This window comes from Ambystoma mexicanum, chromosome 1q, assembly GCF_040938575.1.
Source record: "Ambystoma mexicanum isolate Mex_15411 chromosome 1q, UKY_AmexF1_1, whole genome shotgun sequence".
Taxonomy (NCBI): domain Eukaryota; kingdom Metazoa; phylum Chordata; class Amphibia; order Caudata; family Ambystomatidae; genus Ambystoma; species Ambystoma mexicanum.
In genome coordinates this window covers 1,336,576,847-1,336,587,667 of record NC_090922.1, presented here as the reverse complement: position 1 = coordinate 1,336,587,667, position 10,821 = coordinate 1,336,576,847, and the positions used below count along the sequence as shown (strand labels likewise).

General features: G+C 48.3%; 1 protein-coding gene across 2 annotated transcripts in view; it reads left to right on the top strand.

The window, feature by feature from the left end:
• Window positions 1–2,180: 2,180 nt before the first annotated feature.
• Window positions 2,181–10,821, top strand: part of ZFYVE9 (zinc finger FYVE-type containing 9) — a 1,362,935-nt gene continuing 1,354,294 nt past the window's right edge. For both annotated transcript variants that reach the window (XM_069642200.1, XM_069642199.1), the window contains exon 1: window positions 2,181–2,502. The gene's annotated coding sequence lies outside the window, so the exon portion shown is untranslated. The remainder of the gene's footprint in view (window positions 2,503–10,821) is intronic.

The window sequence follows — 10,821 nt, the reverse complement described above, 5'->3', positions numbered from 1 at the left end:
CACCTACTTCAAATGCCCATGCACACAATATTCTGCTTCTCAGCTTATTGCAGCTCAATATTCCTGCAGGATCGATCAGGATCGGCAGGAGCCCTCAGAATCACCTCCTATCACATGTGTCTGTAGCCATGCCCCCCACATCATTTTCAGTTGAGTGTGGCTGCTTTTCCATATAGGCTCCTGTAGATAACCCATAGAGCCGCCAACATTGCAGTATTGCATGGACATTGGCTACATTGTAGCAGCAAGCGGGATGATGATTCAGAGCGAAGGAGGAGCGTGAACTGAAAGTTCGAACACAGACGTGCTGTCCCGGGAGGATAGCTCAGCAGCAACGTGCGTGCCTTGGAAGGAAGACGACACGAAGCAACACAGGTTTGATCCCTGGGTCCACGCTTAGAAACCTCTGGGTGTTTAAGCGCGTTATAAATACGCAACTAATACAAAAAAATTCAAAAAAATAAACAATTACGCATCCAAAAAACAAACAATTCCTGCAACAGCGCCTCGATGCCTGTGTGCTGTGTGAGCGCTTTAGAAATGCAAAAAATAAATTAAAAAAAATATATTAGGGTACCGCTCCGGCCCGTTCTGGGTACTTTTTCATGATAAAATGTAGATTGTGGGCAGTAATGGGTTAATGACAGCATATTGTTGTACCTTTCACATTTCCGAAATGTTCTTCATGTGTGTTTGAATAATGTCCATGTGAGTTTTGCTGCCTTTCCATATATTAGGGTACAGTTACGACCCATTCAGGGTATTTTCGTGATAAAATGTAGATTTTGGGCAGTAATGGGTTGATGACACCACATTGTTTCAACTTTCGGATTTCAAAATGTTCTTTATGTGTGCCTGCCTCATTTTCAGTTGAGTTTTGCTGCCTTTCCATGTGTTGGGGTACCGTATCGGCCCGTTCCGAGTACATTTTTGTGAACAGATGTAGATTTTGGGCAGCAATGGGTTAATGACAGCATATTGCTGCACCTTTTTCATTTCCAAAAGGTTCTTCTTGTGTGTTTGCATCACTTTCAGGTGAGTTTTGATGCCGTTTTATATCTTAGGGTACTGTTCAGGATACATTTTCATGATAAATGTAGATTTGGGGCAGAAATGGGTTAATGACACCATGTTGTTTCACTTTTCTCATTTCAAAAGGTTGTTCATGTGTGTTTCCCTCATTTTCATGTGAGTTTTGCTGCCTTTCCATGTATTAGGGTACCGTACCAGCCTGTTCAGGGTATTTTTTCGTGATAAAATGTAGATTTTGGCCAGTAATGTGTTAATGATACCATATAGTTTCACTATTCTCATTTCAAAATGTTTCTTCATTCATGTCTTTATCATTTTCAATCGGGTTTTGCTGCCTTTTCATATATCAGGAGGTCCTTGCGGCCTGTTCCGGGTACTTTTTTTTAAAAATTTATTTTACATTTTTAAAGCGCTAACACAGCCCTGCGGGCCTGTTACAGAAATTGTTTGTTTTTTTAGTTGCGTAATTTTTTTTTTTGTGTGTGTGTCTTAGTTGCTTAATTATAATGTGCTTAAACACCCAGAGGTTTCTAAGCGCGGACCAGGGATTGAACCTGTATTGCTTTGTGTCGTCTTGTTTCTAAGGCGTGCAGCTGAGCTATCCTCCCAGGATCTAAAAGTTAAAATGCAGATTTTTGTCTGTAATTTGTTAATGGCACCACATTGTTTCACCTTTCTCATTTGAAAATGTTCTACATGTGTGCCTGCATCATTTTCAGGTGAGTTTCGCTGCGTTTCCATATATTAGGGTACTGTTCAGACCCTTTCCGGCTACTTTTTCCTGATAAAATGTAGATTTTTGGGCATTAATGGGTTAATGACAGCATATTGTTTACCTTACTCATTTCCAAAATGTTCTTTGCGTGTTTACATCATTTGCAGGTGAATTTTGTTGCCGTTTTATATAGTTCCGGGTTTTACCCACACCCCGATTCCTGTGTGCTATTTATTAGCTAAAAATAAATGATCGAAATGTATCAAGAGTCTGAAAAAAAACAGTACAAAGGGAGAAAGCACGTGGTCCCGTTTTGTTCCAAAATAGGTGTTTTCAATAGAAAGCGGGCAGATACACGAGGGCTTTGCCAGGTTTGTGCGTAGAGGTACTATTAATAGCCCGTTGCGCTGGGTTCCCACAGGGTTGCGTAGCAGTAGTCGCCGCCGCCGCCGCCGCCGCCGCCTGGGCCCGCTTTCTCTCTCTGCCGCAGTCCCCGCCGCCTGGGGCCGGCCAGGGGGCGCTCGTCCGCTCCGCTTCACTCACTCAGGCTGCCGGGCTCCGCTCTGGCACGCAGGTCGCAGCGCCTCGTTCGGTGGTTCCTGGGCAAACTAAGGGATGGCGGCAGCCGTCGCCGGGAGGTGCCCGAGCGGTGTGGTACTGGGCGCCTGAGCGCGAGGCCGGAATTCCTCCCTACCCCGGAAGCCGCAGTGGCTGGAGCCGCGAGTGCCGCATGAAGCATGAAGAGCCCAGCGCCGGTGAGTGGAGACTGCAGTGGAATTGGAAGCATCAGATGGGGCATGTATGGTGCCACTGGGGCACCTGGTGGCGACAGTCCAGGGTGACGTGACCACCAGGTGTTGCGGGGTGACACGGAGTGCAAAGGGATGTTCTTTTTTTTTTTTAGCTAAAAAGCTCGGGTAGTTTCGGGGACACCCTGCGGACTTTCCGTCATGTAAATGCAGCATGGGGCGCAGAGAGGAAGGGCACTTGTTTACACCCTGTTGCGGGAAAGCCAGGGCGTCTAGAGCTTAGCACTAGGGCCAGTTTATGATTTAAATTAAGGAGTTTGGTTGGAAGCACATCAAGACAGGTTGGGTGGCCGTTAAGGGCATTTTGGTCCTGGATTTCGGTAGCCGTAGTTTATCTCCGGGTACCATAATGTTCTCCCGTAGGTAGGTACACATTAACATTCTGATCTCATAACTAAGCACGGTTCGTCGGCTATTGGGGGAGGAAACGGGGTAAGTCGGGGATCTTGCGTGAAACGTAACATACGTTTCGAACCGATAAGTGTCATTGCAGCATCCGAAACATTATTATCTTTTTTAATGCATCGTGGCAAACCCGTCAAAATATACGCTTTTGGGGGGGGGGGTATCGACAGGACGTGTATAGTTTTGTTTCATAATACGTTTCCAAATGGGAATCTGTCCCGGCCCTATAATTCCTTCTTTCTTCGGTGTATGCACAGCCATGCTTCTTCCCATCGTAGCCCGTCATTGGCAGATGCCCTATTTGCATGATGCTGGTGTATGCTTTGCTGCAGCCCTGGCTGTTGCACTGCGGTCGTTTATCGCTGCAGTTCGTATGCACTATCTGCGAAGCCTAGCCTGTCCCACACCAGGTTTCCTCCACACACGGTTGGGTTGATTCCTTGTTGGGCTCCCCATCTCTGACTTTTCGCCCCCTACGTGGTATGCTTCACGTGTGCACTACCCCTTCGTTTACTATTCTTCCCGAACCGCTTGCTGGGCTTTCACACTCTGTGTATCGTGTGTGCCATTGCCCCTTTTGTGTGTCCCTGTTGTATTCTTAGCCTGCTTTTCTCCTGTGGATCTCAGCAGTATGCGTACTCCTTGTACATCGTTGTCGGGGTCTGTGTGCTATGTTTTATGCGAATTCATTATGCACCCACCTTGGTTGACTAGCCCCCTTCCCTCCACTATGTCCTCCTCCGGTCGCCGCCGTTAAGTTGCAAATTATCTCAGCAACTTGGTGTGTTTCTGCTTAACAGGCTAATGCTTATTACTGCCCACCGATGTCCGAGGGATGCACATCCAGTCTTGTTTTGTTTTTTGCATCCTGGGATTTATAGTTTGGCTTTTCCCATGGTACTACCCGAGACTAAGAGTCCGAGAATGTAAACTAGACTGGGTGATTATCTCCTGAATAACATTATGCTTATTCCATTTATAACTACTTATTCTGCTGGATATTTGTACGTGTTTATTGATGCTACTTTTCTGAATAGTCTGAAACCACTTTTTTGCTTCCTTTTACACAGTGCCTTGCTCAATGGTATAATGGTCCAGCTGAAGTGTTTGCACTCTGCATCATTTTACAAAAAAGTGTATACACCCATTGTGCTAGAGTACGCCTGCTGGTAAAAGCGCTTCCCTACGCGCGTGTCTTGAAGACTGTTTCTCTACTCCATGGCCTGCCTACCTCCCTTGCAAACGTTGCACTGTTGTCACGTTGGCAGCGCTCTTCCCCTGTTCCCTTCCTTCGTACCGTATTCTCTTGTTGGACTAGTTATTGTTTATGCGGATCTGCTCACCCCCACTGTGTGTTGAGATAGTTTCTGGTGCCTCCTTCCTCTTGCTGCTGGGTGTTTTTCCTCCACGGTATCCCTTTACGCTCTGCTGTTCTATCCCGCCCTCGTATTGCTTTACCTGTACGCGCAGTGCCTATTTTTGTACGGTTTTTTTTTGTGTTCGTTACTTAATCGGGGTTTGTAGCAGCTATTCGCCCCTGCCGTATCCCATCATCATAGTGCCACCGGTTCATGATTTCCTGGTTATACCTTTCTCATAATGGGTTCAAGTTAACTGCCTGTGTGCTGGGGCTTTCCTTCAAGCTTCTCTGTTGAAGTGTTGGACCATTAAGATGCCTCAATTCTTCCTTGAATAGCCTATCTTGGACAGAGCACCTACCGAATTCGATTTTTATCTTGCTCTATTTTGGAAAGGACTTTACTGGTGCTTGCCTCATTGTGTGGTTTGTATGTTAGTGGTAACGGTGCGTTTTGCACTCTACTTGGTCTTGTGCCCTTCACTTGTAGGCTTTGACACTCTGTGCACAACCTATCAACTACAGCCCATTGGTGTGCTTTGTTTGTACTATTCTTTGCTCAAATTTCTTCTCTTCACCATTGCACGTTTCACAGTTGCTAGGAGCTACTTGGCTCCTCCTTGTAGCTTGGTGTTAGGCAGAAACCTGTGCAGTTCCCTCTGGGACCACTGCAAAAGATTTAGGACTACAGGTGTTTGGCAGTAAACCCACTTGGTAGCAGTCTGTACCACACAGATTCACTTGGTAGCTGTGGCTGAGCAGTCAGACGTCCCTCAAGAAGAGTTAGGCAGTATACAGGATATTCACAATAGGTTAAGAGCACACAATAGAACAAGTAAACACTGACCAGGGCTTGGTGTAAAAGAGAGATAATTATTTAAAACCCCATCTAGAAAAACGCACAGGCACTAATAGTAAGTAATTCAAAAACACGGTCACTAAAAGATATACACTCCCTTTAAAAGAATATTAGACAAGTCTTAAGTAAAGCCCCACTTATTTTCAGACAGCGGGGAGCGCTAGATGGCACTCAAATAGTTTGTTTTTAAAAAAGGGAGAGAAGAGCAGAGAACAAATTGAAACAGATCCCAACACTTTTACAAGAACATAGCAAGAGAGGAAGGCAAAGTAAAACCGCAAATTCAGAGTCAGTAGGCCGGATCCGCTTTAAGAGGATCCAAACGAAATGTGTCCAAGGTCACACGGTTGCAGTGCACAAAAGTCTTGTAATGGTTCAAAAAGAAGTTGTATCAAAGAAAAGGGACCAGTTGGAGGGTCAAGGCGGCCAGCCCAGTCCAGAAGGTTAAGGAGTTATTATTACCTTGTTGCAATCTTTAGAAAGGGAGGCCTGGCGGACACGGTACCTTAAAGTGGTGAGAACGCTCCAGCGGGGGCAGTTGTTCCTGGCAGCGGGTGCAAGTCAGTGCTTCGTCCGGAGGAAGAGAGGATCTCGTCGTGGAGGAAGACAGGGGCCCGTTGCACTGCCAGGGAAGAAACCAGCCGCAGAGATTCTCGGGTACAAGGAGCAGTCTGTTGATTCGCGGTTCAGTGGTGAGTGGCTATCCGGCCGCCGGGGTGCTTGGCGCGGGCAGTTCGACCACAAACCGGGCTGGGGTGCGAAGAAAGAAAGGTAAACTGGTTGTGCCCACCAGTCAGGGGAAGAAGCCTCTCCAGCCGGGAGATCTTCTCTGTCGTGGGAAGTGGTGAGTTGGTTCCGCAGGGCTCCACTGGTGGTGCCGTCGTGGTAGGTCGGCTCAGCTTCTCCCTCGTTGGATTCTCAGGTCCTGTGGCGACTTCTGAAGTTCTAGTCCCCAAAGCCCTGCTTTTATGCAGAAAACCCCCATTCACTCAGCCTAGCTGTCACTCAAACATGCTGCTCACCACTTGGGCCAATCACACGAGTGTGACTTGAGTTACCACGGTAACTCAGTCCAGGGTGCCTAAATCCCCTCCCACACCCCCTGTGGTACCCAGACAGAGTGGCAGCACTTTTGGAGGCTTCCGTGGAGAAGCCAGCCAAAAAGTGGAACAAAGGGCTCGACTTGGGTTGGAGTCACAGAAGAGAACACAAACGCCATTTTAGAATAGAGTCTTGGCAAAAAATACCAACCGGAGAATTAATATTAATTAAATAAACCGGCGGTATGTCCGAGGCTATGAGAATTAAATAATGAAAGCTGGTAGCCTCGAACAGTGGGAAAATCCCATAGGAAAACATTTGCGGTCAAATATAAAAAGTAGTTTCCACTGCCACCAGCCAAAACTCGATCAGGGGAGACGGAAACGTGCCCCCTCGACTAACAGACCCCGGGGCAATCGAATTGCCCCGACCAGTACGTCCACAATATGATGGTTTGTACTGGTTTCTGTTAATAATTTGGGACCAGTAAAGCCAATGGTGACTTTACATGCCCTGGGAGACAGTAGTCAGTCTCAGGGTATGGAGTCTATGGTGGGGTGTCACTACGACACCCCTGTGTCACTGCACAGAGGGTGCTGTGTAACACACATAGGAAAAACACATGAGACCCTATGGAGTAAAGGACCCCATAGCCCATAAAACACATTACCAATCAAAGGAATACCATTAATCATGTCCAAGAGTGGGAAAAAAAGGGTCTCACTCTTGGCAGGAGGAAAAAAACAAACTCCAGAAATCCAGCAAAGCTGCTGGGGGACTCACTAGGTTAGGAAATTCAGCCTAAAGAGAGAATGCTTCCTAACACTTGGAATAGCCTGATTAGCTTGTCACCAACTTATACCATACAAACACATGGTTCGAAATTGCTGGGAGCGTTGAAACGATGGCACCTGGTGCTTTCTCCAAATGTTAGAGCGATTCATCTGATCTTATTCCATACTGTGGGCCCGAATCATGGAATTTTTTGCGTGGCAAAAAGGTACTTGCGCGCGCAAAACCTCAAATCGAATGTGCAGTACTTTTCCTGGACTTGCGTGGTTTTCGCATTGGCATGGCACTTCTGTGCGAGGCGTAGAGAAGGCCTTGCGCGACACAGAGCAGGAGGTGGGCGTGTCCTGCGCAGAAGGCTGGGAAGGGGGCAGAACACCAGAAATGGGGGGAAATACTTGCGAAGAAGTGGGCGTTCCGAGGAACGGCCGGCAGGCAGTCCCTCGCTCTCCCACAATTTCGCGGCAAGAGATGTATTAATGGAACTGGATCGTGCAACCTCTCGGCTGGGAAACGGCCACGCAAGTCCTTCATTCGATCCGCCAACCTAAGGCTGGTGTAAGTACACGTGCTTGTAGGATTTTCAGCACGTAGGTGGGATAGCATGTCTGATTTCAGGGTGCGTGTTCTAAATCGGGGTTCCGATGTAACTTAGGGGTGAACGTAAGCTGTGTAGCAGGGTGCAGGAACATGTTATGTGGTTCACACGCAGAATTTCCTGAGTTACTCATGTTTTCGGGGTCCCGGATACAGGTACGGGCAGGGCTCAAGTCGAGGGTACACTTGTGTCAAGACTGGAGGGGGGTGTCTGTACTCCTGCTCTCTATATGGCAGAGGAGAGACAGAGGACTCCAGCCAAGATTCTCTATTATTGGTACGTGGTCGAGCAATCAAGGCCTAGCTTCTCAGGAGGTGATGCGGGCTGGTTCTTAAGTACAGTGTAGTCCCCGAACCCCCACAAAGGAATGTCCACACACTGTATTACTGAAAAGTCTTTATATGATTAATATTCAAAGGTATGTACACAATCACAATAACGCACTTTTACTCGGAAATCAACAATGATAAATATATACAATTCTAAAGTGGTACCACCAATATTATCAAATCTCATTAAAGTGCATCAACTGTACGGTTAAAATGTCACACAGATCAATAACAAGGAAACCAGCAATAGAGATGGGAAGGAACGCAAGATGGTTGAAACAATAGGGAGAATACTGGCCCCTACTGATAGACACAGTTCTATTTAGAGACCCACCCCACCTGGGCAACCTGTAAAATGAAGATGTATAGCACAAGCCCAGTCCATATATTGTTCAATAGCCTTATTTCCTCCTATTAAGGTTTTAACCCCCCCCCCCCATGTACCTGGTGGAGTAGAGTTCTTCGAAGACGCGTCGAAGGATCCTTCTTGAGTGACTCCCTATAAAGCAGGAGTCCTGGATCGTCGAGAGGCGTCGAAGATGGTGAGCTTGTCGTCGACGGCGGCGATGAGAAGTTCAAGGGTGCCGAGACCACGACATCGATCCAGGCGGTGCTCGTCAGCGACGCCCTTCGAGGATGAGGTGTGCGGGGCACCTCGGCGATGGATTGTTCAGGACCGCAAAGAGTTTCAGAAGAACTGTGGCCCAACAAGGGCGTTGAGTCGTCAAAGTCTTTGTGGCCTTCAGGTGGCGGGAAACCCACTGGCGGATTCTTCTTCTCGGCGCGTTGGTCGTCCTCGACTTTCTCCGGCGGGACAAAGCGGTCGACGTTGCAGACAAGGGAGTCGTTGGATTCAAATGTTCTTTGGCAAAGGAGCAGGCGGCTCCGGTCGTCGGCGTCAAGTGGTCCGCACGGCTGGGCAACACAACTTCGACGGGCCTCCAGCGGTTACACAAACCTGTGAACCCTGGTCGACGGCAATAGACTTCGACAGCGGTGAAGTCCGGGTGCTTTGCTTCGTTCTCCTCAGCTGTCCCGTCTCGGGTCAGCAGCCTTTCGAGGGTCTGACTTCCAGGGAACTTCGGCGAAGGTTAGCGGTGCTCGATGGTCCCTCGGAGCACGGGAAGAGGGTGCCTTACCAGGTCCTCTCTCGGATCAGTCTTCTACGAATTCGGCAGCTTTCAGATTAGGTCGAAGCAAATGCAACAGCAAGTCTTCTTCTTCAATCTGGGCATCGAGGATCAGCAGTTCCAGTTACTCTTCAAGTGTAGACACAGCTTCTGAACAATTTCCAGTGGTGAGAGGTCCCCAGATATACTATCTTGTCTCTCATCCACACTGCTGGGTCACTCTCAGCAGCCAATCATACAGAAGGGCATTCATGCAGTCAGTCAGCCAATCAGGCACACAGTGCATTCAGGCCATCCCCCTTCCTCTCAGACACTCGCAACAAGGAATGTGGATTGGGACAAGTACCCAACCATTCAACACTACACACTGCATTAAGGCCAGTTTCGGGCAGGGCGGTCTCAGTCTTTGTCTCTCATACCAGGAAACCAGACAGCCACAACAAGAAGTGCATATTGGTCACCCACTCCATTCACCCAGGTCCCACATACAGGGCTTACCCACAACATACAGTCACTGGGAAGCCTCCAGTCAGTCTGGACTGGACTTCACAACAACACCATATATGGAACTTCCACCCAACAGCCAGTCAGGGGGAAGGGCAGAGTCAGGGCTTCCCAGGACTTTGGGAAAACAAGGTAACGGGCAATAGAAAGCAAGAGGCCACAGGGGCCATCTTGTTTTCCATCAGGAATCAACTGATTCTAATGGCAGGGCCGGGGTAGCCCAAAATGGAGGATACTCGGCGCACCTGTCAAATTCAGCATGGAGCTGCCACCAGCCCATACCCTCCTCTGTGGGCCACCCACAGGTGCCCAAAAACTTACTTTTGGGGCACAGGGTTGTACCCCCACCCATGGGTGCCGTAAGGGTATCCCATGGGTCTGTTCACCAAACCAAATGAGGGAGAGCTGCACCGCCAGGAGTCCCACATGAACTCCTGCGTGGAAAACACGACAGAACACACAAAAAAAAGGCAGTAAAGGACAAGGATACAGAGGCCCTGTCCCTCCGATGCATTTCCAGCATCATAACTTGGGTGAAGAGAGACCACCCACTTTTTTCAGAGGGTGTACTCGGTCCCCGCCCCCCCCAGCTAAAATGACAACTATTGAATGTCCTCTTTGAATTTATGAAATAAGCCAACCTCAGGGATCGAACTTCTGTCGTCAGGTTTGCAGGCAGGACACTTCACCACTGCACTATATAACTTGATCAAAAATAGCAGACAACTAAAGGTGAAATGTCTCATTTTGCTACTGCAAGTTCCAGGGAAATCATTTGTATTGGTTCTTGGAGTTTAAAAGAACATATCCTCTCTTGGTTTTGTGTGTGCAAGTTGGGTGGTTATGCAACGCCAATTTAATTACATGTGCATAATTCACCTTGATATCACGTGATTGTCACATCCCATTGCGTTTGTTGATGAGCCCCCCCCCCACACTTTTGGGGAACCCCACACAGGCTCCCTGAGTCACAGGCCTGCTTACAGGGGACCCCACTCACTGTTTGAAGGGTGAGAGGATTTGAGGCCAGGCTAGCACGCAAAGGTAGCTGTTCATGCTTCTCATACTTTGTGTGTGGGGGTGGCGGGTGCGTTACGGGTGCGACCTATACAGGACCATTGCACAGCCTATTCCATGAATACGCTTGCTGGCATTTTTCTTTCTGCGCGCACGCTTGCCGAGTGTCCTGTCTTTCTCGGAGCGTGGCCCGTGCGCCATTTCTGCGCCCAATTCCATGAATCGGGCCCTGTATT